This window comes from Mauremys reevesii, linkage group 9 (assembly GCF_016161935.1).
Source record: "Mauremys reevesii isolate NIE-2019 linkage group 9, ASM1616193v1, whole genome shotgun sequence".
Lineage (NCBI taxonomy): Eukaryota > Metazoa > Chordata > Testudines > Geoemydidae > Mauremys > Mauremys reevesii.
The window spans coordinates 8157799-8176953 of record NC_052631.1 but is presented as its reverse complement, the minus strand read 5'-3'; the positions used below and the strand labels follow the sequence as shown (position 1 = coordinate 8176953).

At 51.8% G+C, this 19155-nt stretch overlaps 1 long non-coding RNA gene across 1 annotated transcript in view; it reads right to left on the bottom strand.

The window, feature by feature from the left end:
- The window catches only part of LOC120371354, a 71570-nt gene that overhangs the window by 46343 nt on the left and 6072 nt on the right, over positions 1-19155 (bottom strand). The window contains exon 3 of the long non-coding RNA XR_005584302.1: positions 4399-4521. This is a non-coding gene — a long non-coding RNA (uncharacterized LOC120371354). The remainder of the gene's footprint in view (positions 1-4398; positions 4522-19155) is intronic.

The following is a 19155-nucleotide window of genomic DNA, read 5'->3' as shown; positions in this document are numbered from 1 at the left end:
TGTTCTGTACAAAGAACCATGTGTGGATATGATAAGCAGGGGGAGCCGTGTGCGAACTGGAGCATTAGTTATTCACTAATCGCCTCTTTGCAAAGCTTGTAATCCAGTCGGGGAGCAGAAAAAATATCCTGGGGCTTGGGTGCCCAGTCGTACCCCAGGCACGACGAAGAATGCATAGCCAACGGTTCATCCACAGTGAAAGGCGGGACCCTATGCAAAAAGTACCAAGTGAGTAGGTTATTAACGACTGTAGCATCATGGATGATTATTAATCATACTGATTGGTATTACTGCCGTGTCTAGGAGCACCAGTCATGGACAAGCACCCCATTGCGCGAGGTGACATGCAAACAGAACATAAAGATGGGCCCTGCCCCATCATGTGCATTTACACATGCTCGTTTCAGTCGGTCAAAGCTCACTAGGAAATTTGTAGTGCGTGGACTGGTAGCGGAGTCCACACGGACAGTTCGTGTGCGGCACGCTGGAGCACTGTAGAGTTACACCCCAGGAGGCTGCATGCTGTTTGTCTAGACATGGCCTCACTCTCAAAGACAGGAGACAACAGGTGGATACAGACAGATGGGGGAGTACAAGGAAACAATGTGACAGTATCAGTCAGCATGATAAGCAGCGGTCTCAGAACACCAGCCGCCCAACTCTTGTCAAGCTTTTTGTAAACTTTGCAGCAAAGGAGATATTTTAAGAGGGGCAAATTAAGCACAAGAAGCTGAATTTAAGGGTTTTTTGGGTGGAGAATGAAATCTGCAGGGGCAATCTTAACCCTGGCATTCCCTAATTTTTCAGTGCTTGACTTTGCAACCAAACAATGCAAATCACTTTCTGTTTACTGTAGCCGGTTTTCATATGTGACGCAGATCTGTATATCCACGCACCATGGAGCCCAGAGCTGCAGGGGCGGAGGTGTGATCTGGCGGTGCCAGCGGGAGGCGCTGAATCCTGTTCCTCCACCGGAAACAAGAGGGGAAGTTTCCATTTAGCAATACAAACACCCTGGTTGTCAGGAACTTTTTGGACTGTCACTTGCGCTTTTTAAACACAAATGTAAAACAGAAACAGGTGGCGAAAGAGAGGCCTGCTCACACAGGAACAGAAAAGAAAGCCGGAGGCCAAAAAGGATGAAATATTCAACAAATGGAGACTGGGCTCTCGTCTCAGTCCCCTTTGCAGCACTTGGATTCTATTTGAAGTTGAGTTTGCTCTACAGCAGCAGCTAAGCGTCACAATTCAAGTCAGGTGAGACCTTGCCGGCATGACAAGCTAGACAAATGTCGCCAACGTGTAGGAAAAGGACATTCTCCCCCCCCCCCTCCAGTGGCCATAAGGGGTGGGGATGACCCCTCCAAGACGGGGTCAGATGCTGTGTTTGGGGTTTGATCCCCTGGGTCCATTTGTGGTTCCTGTTCATTCCTGTCACATTAAAGTTGATCAAGTGTGTGGCATAGGGGCCAGCCGTGGGTCAATAGCAGTTTTCTCTCGCCCAGGCGTTCCTCAGAAGACTCCTTCCCAGGTAGACACGTCTGCAACACATTCCCGCCCTCCCATTTGAACCTCCAGATAAAGGCAGAGGACCTGAGGATCACCACAGTGCTGAGGTCTGTGTAGCAACAGTATCTCTTTGCAGAGCCCAGCCCAGGGACGCAGTGTATTGTGTGCTAGTAAGACTAGGGGTGGTCTGGGGTTCCTATGACTTATACAGTCTGTACCTTTGAGGGCTGGGGAGCCTGTGGCCCAGGGGGAGGGGTACAGCCCCCAATGGGGTTTGTAACCAGTCAGCCACGTGATCAGCTCTGTGCACGGGATGTGCGAGGTTGATGCTGCATTAGTAACCGTGGCAGTTAACAGTGTCCCTGCCAGAGGCCTAAGCTGGTCAGTGGTCACCTCCCAGAAACCGGTTCGGGATGCTGCTCTTTTTGCTGTGTGGACAGGACCACGTGCCTTCGTAGGAGAAATAAGGCTAGTGGCCTTTTTCAGTTGGCCCAATTTTTTATTATGTTTTTGGCTTTTATTTTAAATGGCTGCTGCACTATTTTTAGGTACTTTTAAGAGGCATTAACATTAATAGCATAGGAGGGGGTGTATTGCAATAAGGTACGGGTTACATTATTAGTTATTGGAATGGTTTTAATGCAGGTAAAATTTTTAGTGGCAGAACAAACTTTTTGGGTATTTGTTTCATTATTTACTAATTGGGTAACCAAATAACACTAAGGGCCTTTTTTATGTAACACAGTACAAATTTTAGGAATAGCCATTATATTTACTTTACTATGCAATTTATTAATTTAATTACAGATTTTTGTGGTTTATTTGTAGTGATATTATATACTTTTATTTTTACTGATTTATTCATTTTTTACTTAATTGTTTACTTATATGGGATATTTTCAACTTTAAACATATTTGTTTTTAAACAATTTTTAAATAAATTACTAAAGTGTGAGGGCCTTGGCCATTGGTTTTATTAAATGGGCCCACCAGGCCCCCTCCCTTCCTGGTGATCTCTGTGCAATAGGACTCATCCGAGTGCTTTGCGTCCCCACCCTTCCCCCTAGAGATGGTTGCTGCATTGAGTGCCCCTCCGCCAATGCTCTGTCCTCGGGGAGGCCCTACGGTCAGGGTGGCGAGGGGCTATTCGGATCTGGCTCGGCGGTGGCCGCTCTCCGGGTCGGTTGGGCCTAGGACACATGACAGCTTGTCCTCACGCCTTCTGTTCAGCCTCTTCTGTCCCCCGGCTTGTGGCCCAGCTCATCCCAGCTCTCCAGAGATTAGTCCCAGATTCATGATTTTGGGAGGGAAGGGTTGTGATTTTATTTTTTTGGCCCTTACTAAAAATGGCTTCCCTCTTCCATTGTTCTCAATGGGACTAAAGCCAGAGGGTGGCCCCTGATCCCCATGTGTGGCCCTGGAAGGACCGGTACTGGAACAAGGAACTGTGGCGGGGCAGGGAAAGATGTATGGGAATGTATGTGAGGGAGAGAGGGTCAGGATTGGGGCTGTTGGGCGCAGGAAGCCAACAGGTCAGTGAGGATAGAAGAAAAAGTACAGAGCCGGTGATGAGCTGGGGTAGGATACCAGGCGGGATGGGTTGTAGGTGGGGGTGGCGCAGGAGACTGACGGGGCTGGGAGGAAAGGGGCTGGTTGGATGCGGGAGGCTGGTATGGGGGTAGAATGGCAGTTTTCCCATGGTGGGGCGGGGAGGGCACCCTGCATGCGTGTGCAGAGAAGTATGCTTCTTGACCTGTTCCCACCCTGATTCCTCACTGGAAACCCCAATCCCCTCCACCTAACCACCAGTCCATTTTTATGTCTTGTCCACCACGCATCAGGTCAGTTTTCTCAGGGATGCAAAGACAATGGCAACAATTTTCAGATTGTGGCCTCTGAGGTTGGGTGGCTCAGAGTTTGGATTCCAAGCCTGAGGGCTTGATTTTCAGAGCACCGAGAGCCCAGGTGACGTCAGTGGGAGCCACAGATGCTCAGCAAGCCCTGCTGGCGTCTCTAGCTGGGAACCCAGGAGCAGAGGTCTCTTCTGAAAACTTTGGGGTGTGAGGCTGGAAGGACATGGTGAGAAACACTTGAGCTTCTCCTGGCCATAAGAACACAGGTATGTTAGAGTTTGGAGACCAGAGATCTCAGCCGCTTGGATCTACTGTCCTAGCGCAGACCACTCTTTGAGTTACTTTGGACTCAGCATGAGCCAGATGAGGTGGCCAGGGAGGCGCCTGACTGTAACCCTGGTTTGACTGTTACTGGGAAAGTATTAAACAATTTGCTGCTAATTGTGATATCATCAGCAAATCTGAACAGCTGTTCTTGGTGCTCCAGGCAGCAACGGGCCAAAGCAAACATTGCCCTGGGACCCTAAGGACAGAAAGTGCTTTAGAGGCAGCTGCTTTTAGTCTCAGGTTTCCAGGTCACTATTTTCCAGCCATATTGTTCCAGTTTGCCCCTTTCTCACTTTGTTAATGAGACTCGGAGAGGCAAAACTTATCAGATCCGCGGCGCGTCTCTGCAGAGAGCGCAGACTGCTGGGAATTAGCGACAGAACTTTCCCATTCATCCCAACTGCTGCTGGCTTCTTGGGCTGCAAAAGGCCTGGTGCGGGCACAGGTAGCCTGCAGAACAAGGAGTGACTCTTGGAAAGGCAGGATGGTCTAATGGTTAGGGAGCTAGCCTGGGACTTAGGAACTGCAGGTTCAATTCCCGACTCTACCATGGACATCTGTGACCTTGGTCAAGTCAGTCACTCTCTGAGTGGGGATGAGAACGCTGCCCTACCTTATGAGGGTGTTGTAAGGCTGAATATGTTGAAGACTAGGAGGTGATCAGAGATTATGGGGATAAGAACCTATGACAGGTAGACTAATCGCTTACATGGAAAGCTGGCAGGAAAGGTCTCTGTTGTTCTGGGTTAATGCTGTGTCCTTTCACGTTACTGTGGAGAGGATTCTGTTTCTAGTCCAGTTGGTTCTTCTCCTGCGCCCATCACCGTGGTTTCTGGAATTAGGGAATTAAACAGAGAGACCAATGTCAATCAGACATGGTTCCTCCCCATTACCCTCCCACCCCTGCCGGGAACATTGTGCGTGGGGTTTTCTTACTAAGTAAATGTGCCGTGTGTTCACAGAGTCACACATTTTAAGACTAGATCACTTCGTCTTACCTCCTGCATTACACAGGCCATAGACCCCTATACAGCACGTAGGGAAGACATGGCCCCAGGAAATAAGAGCTGGGGAAAGATTCCCATTCCCTGGTGCCTATTTGCATTCATTTTGCCCTGTGCTTTCTTTTCCAGGGTTTAGTTCAGTCCACACTGTAGCTATTATCAGTAGCCTGTTCTAGGCTCTGCTTCAGGACCAAATCCTGCTCCCACCCAAAGTTAATGGGCATTTTGCTTTGGATTTATTACTAGGGAACAGGGGTCCCCCTCAGATTTTACCCTGGGCCTTGACCCTAACCCTAACCCTATCCTTGATGTTTGCCGTGTTCCTGGAGCCTTCTCTCTCTTTGTGTCAGTATAATTGCACCTCTGACCTTATCGTGGACACCTCTGCATTGTTCCCTGATCTTTGTGGCTTCTCTCCACCAACTGCTCCATCCCTCGCTTGGGAGTTAAGCCGTTAAACCGCCGTGTGATTTTTGTTGCTTGCTGACGGAAAGACATCAGCATCTTGGCTTCTTTAGCCAGTGTTTCTGGTCTGTGGGTTTCTGAGTGGCTGGTTACCTGGTTCAACGTGATTTGTGTTCAGAGCGAGGGATGAGCTCCCCTCTGACACAGCCTGGGAATTGTCTTTGGAGGAGAGAGCTTCTGCACTTGGTGATGTGCTTAAAAATAACTTGCTGGCTTGTCAAGGTTATAAACAGAGAGCGAACAAATTGCCTTTTGAGTTGATTAAACTGCTCGGTGGAGCTCTGCACGCAGCTCTCTCCCATACGACCGGGACTCGCTGGAAGTCTTTCACATTAATTTGCACTCTGCGGTTCTTGTGTGAATATGGCCTTGATGAGCCTCCTCTGCTTACCATTAAAGCTCACCCTTCTAGGCTTTGCTTGACTGGGCCCTCAGGCCCTCAGGGCTTTTCATGTTTTCGAGATGTTTGTGTTTTGCCTCCATGCTGCCCGTGAGCAGGTCTGTGTCCTGGGCTGCACTATGCAACCTGGAATGGAGCTACAACTAGTCTGCAGCAGAGGGTCTCGTAGAAGGGACACAGCTTGGTAGTCAATCCTCAGGACCTGAAATGTGTGAGGGGACAGGGCTGCAAGCAGGGCCCCAGGAAAGAGTCTGGAACTTCTGTGCAGGAAGCAGAACTCTCAGCTGGCCAAAAATGTCTCGCAGGGACGGAACAGTCCAACTCTGTGGTGATGGCAGAATGGGACATGGTAGCTGTCCACATCCCTTCAAGTCAGTTTTCCATTTACGTAGCCCATTCCATCCCCTCAAACTACTGGCTCCATCTCATCAGTGATTTCCCTGTCCCCCAGACTCCATTCCTTGGCATCTTCCCTTTGTCCATGAGCCTGAGCGTCTTAGCATCTGACCATCTCTCCAAGGTATTCTGTGTCCTCAGTAGTGACTCCATAATTAAGGCTGTCAGACCCTTTCCATATAAGGTCATCCCTTCTTTTCTCTCCCCCAGACCTTCTGGAAAAAGCTCTTTTAGCATAAAATGTCCCATATGTGCTTTATAGTTAGAGGAGAATTTGGAGCAGAAAGTTTGAGGTTAACTGGACATGATGTTTTTGGAACTGTGGGATTTAGTGTAAAGAATTGATTTCACTTTGGAGTATGCTTATCTTCTCTTCTTCTCAGGAATGGGTTGGTCTAGAAATTCCAGCTCTGTTTTATCAACTGGTCCTTTAATGGGAAGTAGGGCACAAAATGGCTTTTTTTCCACTACTATATGTTGGGGGGAATTTGGATTTATTTGCTGCAAAGACTCACGCCTCTGAGAGCTCTATCAAGACTTGGTGGATATTGTACATTTTTTCATAGGTCATGTGTAGGATATACACTCTGCTGGCATAACCCATGGACTCTGTACTCGGCAGAATCGGCAGAACTCTGCTTTAAGGAACAGCGCCCTACAAACACCACAGTGGAGCTTGTGAACTGGACTGGGAGCCAAAGAGCTCCTGTCCATGGAACGTCGAAGCTCCTGAGATGCAACTGGGGAAGCCTGGGAATCCCAGCTGTCAAATGGCTTAATGCTTTGTTTTTAGCCCTGGTGGTCTGTATAGTATTGGACCTTAGACCTTTTGGCCCAGCCGTGCTTTCTTGGCACTACTCTAGGGCTGAATTATGACTAGTGCCAATCCTCAGACCCCTGTACCTTTCAATCCCTGCAAATGCAAGATTCCATCCATTCAGTACGTTGATTGATTTAGCATACTCTAACCCCTTACCATTGTTCTTCACCCTATTCCCAAGTAGCTTTGAAATGTTTTATTAATGTTTAGGAGCAATAAACTGGGTTTGTACAGAATTCCAGGTAGAAGATTCATTTAAATTGCACCTGTCACTCTACATCCCATTTAATTGTGCTGAAAACCGCCTCTGACTTGAATCTGAGCCTGTACTTGGTGTATTCAGCTGTAGACATTTTGGGGACAGACTTAAGAACAGCTTGAGATTTTGCCCCCACAATCAATTGCAGACACAATTAGCTGGTGTTGCAAATGCCAGCATTTAGGTGTGGTTGTCTCAAATGCATCTGCAAATCAGTTATTATGATGTCTAAATACTATTATTTGAACCTGCAATCACCCAGGCTGGTGCAAAATTAGAGGCTGTGGTCAGGCATCTTTAAAAATTGGCCCTTTTGTGCTCTTTACTGCCATTTTCAGGCTCTGATCTGTAAAATAAGATTGACAGCAACTCCTAGCTGCTGGCAGGAAAGCACCACGGCTGGATCACGTGCATCTTAGATACTCTCTGCAGAGGAACACATGGAAAGCCAGGCTAAAGAATAGCCAGATGGAGTCAAGCATGAGAGGTGAGGTGTTTCACTAGCCTGCTGGAGTCCTTTGAGGCTATGACTGCTTTGCTAGATAAGGCGAATTCAAGGGACCGTGCTGTACTGAAGCGTTTCAGAATATTACAGATGAAAGGCGAATGGTTCGGGCACAGGCATGGAATAGGAGGGGAAATAGGGAAAGGATTTGAAATTTATTGGCGCTGCAGTAAGAAAGCCAAGAAGGTATTAGCAGCAGGACTGAACACAAAATGACACTTAGCACGTCCCTAACTCCCTTCATCCCGAGAGCAAGCGTCGGGGACAAACATTAACTAATGAAACAACACAATTCTCCCGCGTAATACTGTCGGCAAGGGGCAGGCCAAGATCACGCCTTTACGCGCCACTGGAATGCGCACACCTCTGGGGTGGAACGCAGCAACTCTAGGCAAGAGCTGAGCACAAGACGTGAAGAAGACCTCCATAGCCCATGGAAATTGCAGGGGGAATTCAGGGAGGCAGAATGGGACTGTGCAAGCTGGAATTTGGGCAGGACACTGGGGTTGACAGAAAAATGCCATCAGATCATTAAAGTTCCCTAGTTTTAGGTCTTATCTGAAATGGTATCTCCAGAAGCACAGCACCCCCATAACGTTGGTTTCAGCTCAGGCCCTTTCATTGCTGGCTAAAGGGAAGAGTGACCTACTGTGGGGAGGATGCTGTTGGTGTGGAGGGCAGATAGACCATCTGGGCACTGGGCACTGTCCCACAGGAAGGAGACTTCTGAGGGCAGTAAAGACGGTCCCAGGTCAGATGGATCCAGATTATGGAGAAAAGTAGAGTGTTGGGCTCATTTTCATGGGAGAAGAGGAGGTCCGGGTGAGAGGCCCTGGCTGCAGAGATCAGAATTTGATGGGATGGCTGTAGCAGTATGCGGGTGGGGAGGGTGAAGAATAAGTCAGTAAATTCCAGGATGATTTTGCTGCCAGATTTATGAGCTGGAATGGAGCGGATAAGCAGCAGTTATACATTAGCACTCACCTGCAGCTTCTTTGACTTAGAAGCTATGTTCTAAACCCAACCCGGTATGGCCTGCTGCTCTGGGCCTCCTCTCCTTGCTGCCACAATGCAAGAATCCCTGCAGCAGCTCCGGCCTCACCGTCACACCTTGCATGCAGCTGACCAGCTTCAGCTGCTCAGGGCAGTGGTCGGCGCACTTGGCAGACCTCCAGGACGGGGCCTGATCGACCAGGAGCCAGCGGCCTGCGCAGCACTCTGGCTGTGTAAACGTCAGGGCAGGACTTCCTCACGTGTAGGTGCTGCCGATCATCTCCACAATCACCCTCGTGCTCATCCCAGCGTGTGGGCAGTGGGGGAGACAGGGCATAACCTGGTCCCTTTGGAGAAGTGTATTCTGGGAGAGAAAAGAACAACGAGAGAGAGTTGCTCGGTTACCCTCCCAGATGGAGTCTCACAGGGTTGGTGTCACCACTGCTGCTCAGCGTGTGTATGTGAAGCCCCACAGAACTAGCCAGGCCTGATGTGCGGTGTCACCTGTACACTTCCACAGCCCGGGTCGCTTGCCATTCCTTCTGATTGGCTCAGCGCTGCTGTGGGGCCGCGCTGAGATTGCAGGTTAGGGTGACACAGCTGGCTGAGCCTCATGGGAGAGAAGATGGAAATATTGGGCCTGATCCAAAAAGGCGCTACTGAGTGCCCTCCGCTCCCACTGAAGTCATGGCTTGGAGAGGGAATGTCTGCAGGACCTTGCATGGAAAGTGGCTGCCATATCTACTCATCTGCTTTGCCCTGAGTGAGCTGAGAAGAGCTCCCAGCTTGGGGCACACTCTTAGCCAGAAGCTGAAAGTGGAAACCTCTGTCAGAACTGGCTTTCCATGGCTGAAGGATCTGCAGGTAGCAGCCTTTCCTTTTGGTGGGCACCTCACTGCGTCACTCGAGGCCAGTCTCCCCATTGTGACCCAGTGCTTTGTGGCTTCCAGGTTTGCTTCCTAGGTTGTGCTTTATTTTGGGCACCTTTGAAACCCAGCTGTAGACAGCAGTTGTGCCAGAACCCGGCCGCACCACTACTCACGGGCCTTTGCTCACAGGAGTGATGGCACTCACCAGGTGTTACCCAACGAGGGCTGGCCAAGGCTATACTTCTTAGTCCATAAAACCATGCATGGGCCAATCAGCGGGAGGGGGCCAGATATTGCTCTAGATTCCCTCAAGAAGCCTGAGGTCAAGTGGGATTGACGTCACCAGGCAACGAAAGGCAGATGCTCCTCCATCGAGGGCCCCAGGGGACTCCAGAACCTTCTCTTCAGGTGACAGCAGAGAGAGACAGCTTTTGCACAGTGTAACGCAATGCAGTGACGCACACAGGTCCAGCCCTATGCCTCCAGCAAAGGCAGACACTCGCAGCGCACAGCAATGTTTATTGGTCCTACACACCTCGGAGAGCACATGCTACATGTTTCTGAGTACCATCTACTGGCACTTTCTCTCTTCACTAGCACTTTACATATATACGGACATTGAGTACGCTCTTGTCACCTACAGCACTAGCTCCCTTCTGGGGAGGGCAGGAGAGTTCTGCTCTCCTGTTTTGGCTCATGGAAGGTATAAATGGGGTATGCGGGCACTTTAAGGCCAGAGCGGGCCAAGCTGCCCCACTCCAGGAGTTTTGGAGTAGACTTGGGACCAGGTAATGGCAGAGGCAGGTGCTGGGAGAGAGGACGTGGTCCTGGGGTATTAGTGTCTGGGGAAAACCCAAGTTACTGTTTCTTTAAGGGCTCAGGACCAGGAGCTTTGTAGTGCAAGGTGGGCCCAGGTTCCCCTGCTCCTCCCCCATCAGCCAGTGAGGACAAGTTCTGGGAAGAGCAGCATATAACCTGCCCTCCCTCACAATGAGGGAGACGTTAGCAGGAGGAGGACTGCTTGCCTCTTCCAGCCCAAGGGAGAAAGGACAGCGGTAGCTTGACCTGACCTCCAAGTAGTGGAGGAAACTGGAAGACGCCCCCGCAGAGAGGCCGGGGAAGGAAGGACTTTGCTATGAAAGTGGTGTTTGGGATTCTCTTCTGTCAGAAAGGCTTTGCTGCCAGTCTGCCTGGAACAGGGAGCGGGCAGTTTAAGAGGTCCAGCGGGGAGATACTGCTTTAAGGGCTGAAACCTGCTACCAAGGATTATTTTTTGTATCTTGGGAGCTTGGGAGTTTCTTGCTTTCCTGTCATTTGGGAATCAGGTGGCCCACGCTGCCTTTTTAACCTGTGTTCTGTTCTGTGCGTCGGGCTGGATTGCTCTCAAAACAAACTCTTTGTTAGGCGTTGTGTTGGCTTGGCTTTACTGTGGAAGGGTATGCAGGACTAGATCCACTCAGGGGCCCCTTCCCACCTCATGGTATCTGTTTCCGGGCATAACAGTGGCTACTGCAGGCTGACCCTTGGTGCAATGGGTCACTGACCTTTGCCACCCTAACCCAGCTCATGTAACCAGGCCAAGGAATTCAAGCTGACAGTCTAAACAGGCAGCACACGCAATGGGTGGGAGGGGAAGCCAACATTAGATCAGTGGTGGAGGCAGGAACAGAACCAGGGTCCCCTGACTCCTAATCTAGTGCACTATCCACTATATCTCACTGCCTCCTGGTTAGGAATAAAGTCCACTCTCTCCCCAGCACCCTTGTGCCTCAGAACCTTATTCCACTGGGTCAGAAGGAAACCAATGATGCAAATGTAGCCTCTGGAGTCCTTCCATCGGGAAAGGAAACTGGCAAAGAACTGGAGGGAGGTGGCTGTTGCAAGTGGCACTTCAGAGAAACCCAAGAGGGTGAAACGCTCCATGCTGCATGTGGCCGGCCCAGAGACCTGCTGTTTGTTGTACTAGACTGGGTGCCCCAGGATCAGATACACTGGCAGTGCCAGTTATACTGGACTGGGGATACCATGCTAGGGTGCACTGCCTTGTCCTACTGGACTAGAGGCATCATGCTAGCAGTTGAACTAGATTTGGTCAAATTTTCCTGCATGAAGGGAACTGTGCCACGGAATACCAGCCCTGCTCCAATTATACTTTGCTGGAGCCCTGTGCCAGAGTGCACTTCTGCTCTGCCAGGAGCACTGTGCCAGGGCATAGTGACGCTGCCAATTCTAGTGTACAGGGGGCACTGTGCCAGGTTGTATTGACCCTGCTCCAACCTGTTGCACCAGGCACTGTGCACCAGGGTACAGCTTCCCTGTCAATGCTACAGCCCTAGGGCAAGTTATACTGTCCCTGTTCAAATCCTGCTGCAGAAGGGGCAGCACACAAGGCGGTACTGGTGCTGATCCATTTGCCTGAAATCTCAGTGCAGACGTTGCTGCCCCAGCTCCCCCTTCCACTGAGTGCAGGGATGGTCACTGTAGCCCATGAATCCCGCTGGAGCCCGACATCAGCTTCCCAGTGCTGGTTTTAAAGGGACCAGGCAAGTTGCTGAACACATGGGTGTGGCTATGTAGTGAGGCGGCCTGGCTCCCGGCCGCTCCTGAGAGGGAGGAGCCAGAACAGTGGGCGGAGCTACTGCTGCCTGTCCCCACCCCCTGGAAGTCAAGGGGCGGGACAGGAAGTATAAAGGCCCGGCCCCAGCGCTCAGTTGCTGCCCGGCGGCCGGAGAGGACAGACGCTCCTGACCGAGCTCCTGCTGGACCGAGCCTTCCCCGAGCCCGGTACCCCGAGGAGGACTGGCCGAGCCTGCCCCGAGCCCGGTACCCAGAGGAGCTGCTCGAGCGTCCCCCCGACCGGAGTCCTGAGGGGCAGCCCGAGCCAGCCGGCCCTTAGCACGTCGAGGAGCCCATGGTGTGGGACCTAGCGCCGGACACCAGAGATGAGCAGGTACCCATGGAGGGGGAGATGGGAAGTAGCCCGGGGGTAGCTGACCCCAGTCTGGCTACAGCAGACTTTGAGCCGATGTCGGTGTGTTGCGGTCAGGACCCCACCGACACAGCAGCAGACTAACTGCCGCTGTTAGGGCCCCGGGCTGGGACACAGTGGAGTGGGTGGGCCTGTGTCCCCCCTGCCCCCCCCCACTCGCGGGTGGCAGTCTCCCCCTCACACCCGCGCTCAGACATAGAAGCCTGGACTTACCTGCTGTTTTGCTCAGCTCCTGCCCAAGGACCTGAGCCCTGAACTATTGCTGTTGCTCAGCTCCTGCCTGAGGGCCTGAGCCCCCTTGAACTGCTGTTTGTTGCCCCGCCCTGACCTAGGGCTGGGCTTCACTAACTGTTTGTTTTGCTCAGCTCCTGCCTGAGGACCTGAGCCCTTGAACTACTGCTTGTTGCCCCGCCCTGACTAGGGCTAGGGCTTTACTGACTCTGTTTGCTCAGCCCCTGCCTGAGGGTCTGAGCTCCTTGAACTACTGTTTGTTGCCCCGCCCTGACTGAGGGCTTGGGCTTGAATTATTGTTTAGTTTGCTCAGCCCCTGCCTGACGGTCTGAGCCCTTGGACTATTGTTTGTTGCCCGCCCTGACCTGGGGCTTGGACCTTCGGAGACTGAATTACTGATTTAGGCCGTGTAGTGAGGCGGCCTGGCTCCCGGCCGCTCCTGAGAGGGCCGAGCCCCCACACCGGACCCTTACACGCTATAATGGGTCCTACTGAAGAGAAGGCCAAGAAAGGCTGGGAACATGGTGGATCGTAGCGGAGAAAGTGCCAGTAGACTTTATTACTGACCCCAGGCGTGAGCCGCCTAGGAGATCTGCTACTCTGTACAAGCCTAGTTCCCAACTGGAACCAGTAGGAAATGTTCCGCTGGAATTTCCAGTAGGGTCTGGCGCACTGTGTGTCAGCATTTCCTCTCCCTGCGTCTCAGACAGCCTGTCCTGTCCCCCACAGACAGTGTCAGGGGCTCCACTTGGAGCAGGCATCTGTTTTCAATCCAATAAAGCAGAACAGTGCTGCTTTTGTAGGTTCCATGTGCTGGCTATTGGGAAAGGCCAGTGGCTTTTACACAATTAATTTCAGCCTGCTGTCCCCTGGGACTCCAACTCTAACACGACCGCCGCAGAGCAGCACATGGAGGGCCCACGCAGCTTGTGCCCTGCCTGCGCTCACAGCTGGGCTGCTTTCAGAGAGCTGCAATTATTTCGAGCTCCAAGGTGCCATTTGCCAGCTGGTTCTCTCTGCCCCTCTTGCTCTTTCCTCGGATGCGTCGGCCTGCTGAGGAGTCCTTAACGAACCCCTCTCGATGCCCAGTGCCTGGCCTCAGCAAGTCCTACCCCGACTCCAGGATTTACACTCAGGGCGCTGGAGTGTCCCTGGGCTCTCCTGTCATTAGCACAGCGCCCAGACCAGGCGTCTCGTGCTGCACCTGTCACGCTCAGCATCCTCTGCTGCTTTATTCTGCTGGTTGAGAGTCGCTCAATAGGAACATGCCAATGGTTAGTATTAATTTACATTACACTAGGCCCCAGCATAGACCAGGCCCCTGCTAGGTGCTGTCCAGACACTGTCCCTGCCCTGAAGATCTTACAGTCTAAAGACAGACAAAGGGAGGGGAAATAGAAGCTCCCAGGGAAGGGAAGAAAATCTCCAGACCACGGGGCAGGTCAGTGGCTAGAATGTAGCTCTCCTGCTTCCGAGTCCAGCACCTCCAGCACACAGTCTCCAGCTCTCCCGCTCTCTCACGTACTGTTGCCTGTGGCCTCCCTTCCCCCCGCCCCGCTAACTCATTTTGGTAAAGAAGTTGCTGGGGCCTGTGCAGAAACGTCCAACTTCCCATTCCCGGATCTGGGCGCCAAATCAAAGTCTGGCTCTGGGGAAGCCACAGGCTGTCATGTCTCTCCGCTGGGTCAGGTGCAGGGAAACGTGGTGGGGGCTCCTGGGAACCCTCGTTACCTCCCACCACCAAACAGAGCAGGAAGCTGGGAGGATTGGGCTCGGTGCAGGAATGGCTGATTGAGATTCTCTGTCCCATGCTGGGCAGGAGGTCAGACTAGACGATCCCAATGGTTCCTTCTGGCCGTAACCTCTATGACTTGTCTGGTGGAGTCATCCCCTGTGGGTGTTGCTATCTCCGCCCTGCCCGAGGCGACTTATCCCTTCTATTTCTGTAGAGTAATTGCCTTTGGAGTGAACCGGATTGCACCAATGGGCCGATGCTGTCAAAGCACTTCCCAAGGAAGGTGACCCCGGTGCCGGGTTGAGCTGAACTGTGCCCCAGCTGTCAGTAGCCTGGGTGGATTTTTCAGGAAGGCAGCAGCAGCATTTCTAGCCAAGTTCAGCTCAGCAGCGTGGAGTTTGTTTGTTCTGTGCCGCTGCCTCCCAGCTCGGTGGGGAGCGAGGAAGCATTTTGTTTGTTCATGCGTCTTCCCATTTAGACTTGCCCAGTGTCCACCGTCCCTTGGGCACAGGGACGGTGCGGGTGGGGGGAATTTTACGGGAGCTCTGGTTAAATATTAGCCAGCCCTTTGCTGGTCACTGGGGTAACTAGACACGTCTTACTGTGGAGGAGCTTCTGTGGTGCAGCGTTCCAGCTTGTGGACGTTCAAAGGTGGGACAAGGGACGTGCCCCAGAATTATAGACCTGGGAGCTTTAATTAAGGTGGGGTGCATGTCTTTAAATAGCACGCTCTGGAACTTCAGCGGCACGCCTCAGCCTTTTGGACAGCAGTGGAGATGACTGGGGCAAAGTAGGGTCTGTACAGAAGGCACCTCCCGGTGGCTATTCTTGTCCAGAGGTGGGATGGTTCTCCCTGCAGGGCAGACTCTGGAGAACAAATGTAGCTACCTGGGAGAAGCCCCTGCCTTCCCCCCCTGGATTGGGAGTTTCCTTGGAGCTGTACCGGGAGCACTCCAGCCCCTCTCTGGGGTTTGTGTAATCAAGCTAATTGCAGCCATGGAGCCAGTCAGGAAAGGCTGCTGGAGCAATGGGGGGCGGGGGGAATCCCTGAACTGAGATGCAGGTAATTTGAGCCCCTGCCTCAGGAAGTGCTGTTCAGAGAGTTTAAAGCTGGCGGGAGCAGGAGGGCTTGGAGGCCAGCGCTCCAAATCCCTGCTGTTCTTGGCAGCTCCCTGGGCGAGCGGAGCTGCTGAGAGAACGGGGGCCCTTTGAAGCCGTCAGGCTGCCCTGGCTGCGGATGGAGCCCTCGCCCCACTAACAACGGCAGATACGTTCCCTGGAAGGAGGCTGTTCCCAGAGCGATGGCAGGCGTGAACTTTCCACACCTCGCGCTACCTAGCGGGTCACTCCCACATCCCGCCACTTCCCTCGGCACAGAGACTCCTGTTTTACCATCCCTCGAAAGCCTCGTCCCCCTAGACCTGGTCTCGCCCTATTGGCTGCATGCGTGTGTCTGTTCCCCAGCCACGCACTGGGAGTCCCAGGGCCTTGACAAAGGGACAGTGTTAGCCAAGGGTTATTAGTCAGAGCCAGGTCCCTGCCTGGAGGAGGGAGCATGTGTGAAGGGGGCAGCAAGGGGCTAGTGTGGTGTGTAGGTGGAATCTGGTGTGTAGGTGGTCCCGGGAGCACTGGACTGTGGAGCTGGTGTTCTGGGGCCCAACCAGAGCTCAGAGACGCACACACCGTTGGGTTTCTTCCCTCGGCTTTGACAGGCCCTTCCCTGCCAGCTGAGTTTGAGGTAAGGTATTAACACTGGTATCTCTGTTACTATTGCGTTATAGCAATAAAGGCAACTTTCCTGCGGAAAGGCAGGGATACCGGAGGGTTTGGAGCCATTCCACAGCCCTGCTATGAGAGAGCTAGAAATAAGCATTATTAAATTACTGCCAGGTACTGCAGGCTTTTCCTAACCGAAAGAGTTCGGCTTGGCTTAGAAACCGAAGCTCTGGCTTGTTCAGGTTAATTAAAACAGAGCTGGAGCCTTTCCAGAGTCTCGCTTTTCATTTTTAACAGTTCCTCTCGCCCTCCCCCCACCCCAGCAGAGCTAGAGGAAAATGTGCTATTGTGAAGCCTGGCATGTCTCAGTGCCCATCACCCTCCTGGCGCTTGGTATGGGGGAGGGGCCTGCCCCAGTGATGAGGAAGGGGCGGATGGTCTTGTGCCAAGGGCAGTATCTGCTGAGGCTAAGGTGGCCAACTGTCGAAGAGGCCAAAAGCTCCTCAGCCTGTCTCCCAAACCTGTCCTATGCAGTGTAGTTGTAGCCGTGTCTGTCCCACTTCTGGCCTTCAGGATCATCATCAGAAGCAAGCTCCCCAAAGAGCAGGACACACCAACTCAAAGTGGCACCAGACCCTGCCAGAACAACAGATGCAAAACTGGCAGACATGTCTCCACTGCTAGGATGATCAACACGGCCACGCCACATGTTTCAAGCTCCATGGATCCTACACATACCCATCACAACCTGTGGTGTGCCTCATCCAGTGCGCTAAATGCCCCAATAACAACTATACGGGTGAAACCAGACAATCACTGTGCTCTCGAATGAACTCACGCAGGAAAACGATACAAGACAAAACACGTCATCACCTGTGGGTGGACACTTTTTACAAAGCAGTCACTGTATGTCTGAACTATCAGTCCTCATCCTCAAGAACTAGAACTAGATAAGGTCAGGTCCATCAAGGGATGCAAAAACCATGCTCTGAAGTGTCCCTAGCCTCTGTTTGCCAGAAGCTGGGACTGGGCAACTGTGGTGCTCTGTACCTCGGGGGAACACCCTACACCCCCATGTTCATCTTTATAATATGATTGTGTGGTATCCAGTGCAAAGTTTGTCATGTTGGGTGTCTTCAGAAGGCTCATGATGCACTGAGCATTGTTGTTAAAGTGATGTTATAGTAATTGTTACAGTAATGTTATAGGTTATAATTTCATGTATGTAGTTATGAGGCTGAAAATGTATCCTCATGACTTAAAATAAACCCAGGGAAAACCTCTCTAAGAGCAGAGGGGCAGTTCACACCTCATCAGGGCGTGTATGGAACAAACCCAGCCCAGCCTCACAGGAACAAAGGACGCTGCCTAGGCCGCAACGAAAGAATCTGTTAGATTCTCGAGGGAGTCATGCCCCTTCCTTTGGTCAGTTTGGGACTGCGATGAGGTGATGCTCACCTGACCAAATCTGACTTGTTATGCTTTGACTTATAATCACTTAAAATCTATCTTTGTAGTTAATAAACTGGTTGTTGAAGCAGTGCCTTTGGTTTGAAGCATGTCAGAGACTCCCCTTGGGATAACAAGCCTGGTACATATCAATTTCTTTGTTAAATTGACAAAGTCGTATAAGCTTGCAGCATCCAGCTGGCATAACTGGACATTCCAAGACGGAGGTTCCTAAGGTTGTGTCTGGGACCGGAGATATTGGCTAGTGTCATTCGCTTGCAGCTTGCTTACATGTCAGAAGCTGTGCATGAACAGCCCAGGATTGGGGGTTCTCACAGCAGAGATGGGTAAGGCTGGCTGACTCCCAGAGTCAAGGATTGGAGTAACCTAGCAGATCACCGGTCCAGATAACACCAGAGGGGAACATCACAGTGATAGATCACTTGCTGATTACCTGTTCTGTTCATTCCCTCTGGGGCACCTGGCATTGGCCATTCTTGGAAGACAGGATACTGGGCTAGATGGACCATTGGTCTGACCCAGTATGACCATTCTTATGTTCTCAAAGGAAACCTGCACATCGCTTTCAAAAGACAAGCTTGGGAGCTTAAATTCATTATTCTGCTACACACTAAAAATCATGGACTGAACAGAAGACATGGGATTTATTTGTGGCTTATTACAACAATCTGTAACCTACTAACCCCCTCTTTTTGTCCTGTGCAGAGGTGTTAACGGGCCACTCTGTCTTGAATGGTCCCTTACAATATGTGCTAACTACTTATGCTAAACAATCTGTAGCACCGTGGGCCAGGAGTACCTTTCCCAGACCTGAAGAATTGCTCTGAGTAGCTTGGAAAGCTTGTCTCTTTCACCAACAGCTGTTGTTCCAGTAAAAGATATATTACCTCACCCCCCTTGTCTCTCAAACCTGTTAGCATATGAACACCACCCCTTGGCCACCACAGGGGCTATACCCAATACACACGCCTGTGGCTCGCATTTCCTGCAGCATTCTCTAATCTTAGGGTGACCAGATGTCCCGATTTTATAGGGACAGTCCCAATTTTGGGGTCTTTTTCTTATATAGGGTTCTATTACCCCCCACCCTCATCCTGATTTTTCACACTTGCTGTCTAGTCATCCTAGTCAGCCTCCACATGCCGCTCCAGTCCATAGAGAACTGGAGTCATGACACTTCCTAATGGGCGGGACAGGAGCTTCCTCCAGGGGGCTCACATGCTGAATGCCGGTCAGTAGGATGGACCCAGCAGTGGCAGGAGAGGGTGAGGAAACCTGCAGTATCCTCCTTCACCACTGAATGGAGCCGCAGGTTCAGCTTCCCCCACGGGTTCTCTTCCTTGGCCTGTATCAGCCAGAGACCATGAGCAGAGCCATTGGCCTTGGCCTTGTGGAGATTGATTCCAAGTAGGATTTTGAGGGGCTCTGAAGGCAGGAAAGGTCAGGACAGCTGCAGCATCGTCCATGGGCAGCACGCCTGAGGCAGCACAGCCCCTGTGGAACGTGGGAGCTGCTGAGCGAGGGAGAGAAAGGGTTAAAATGGCTGCCTGTGGAAACGAGCCAGGCCATCTACGAGGGCGTCAGAAGAGGACTCTGCTCACACAGCAAAGGAAC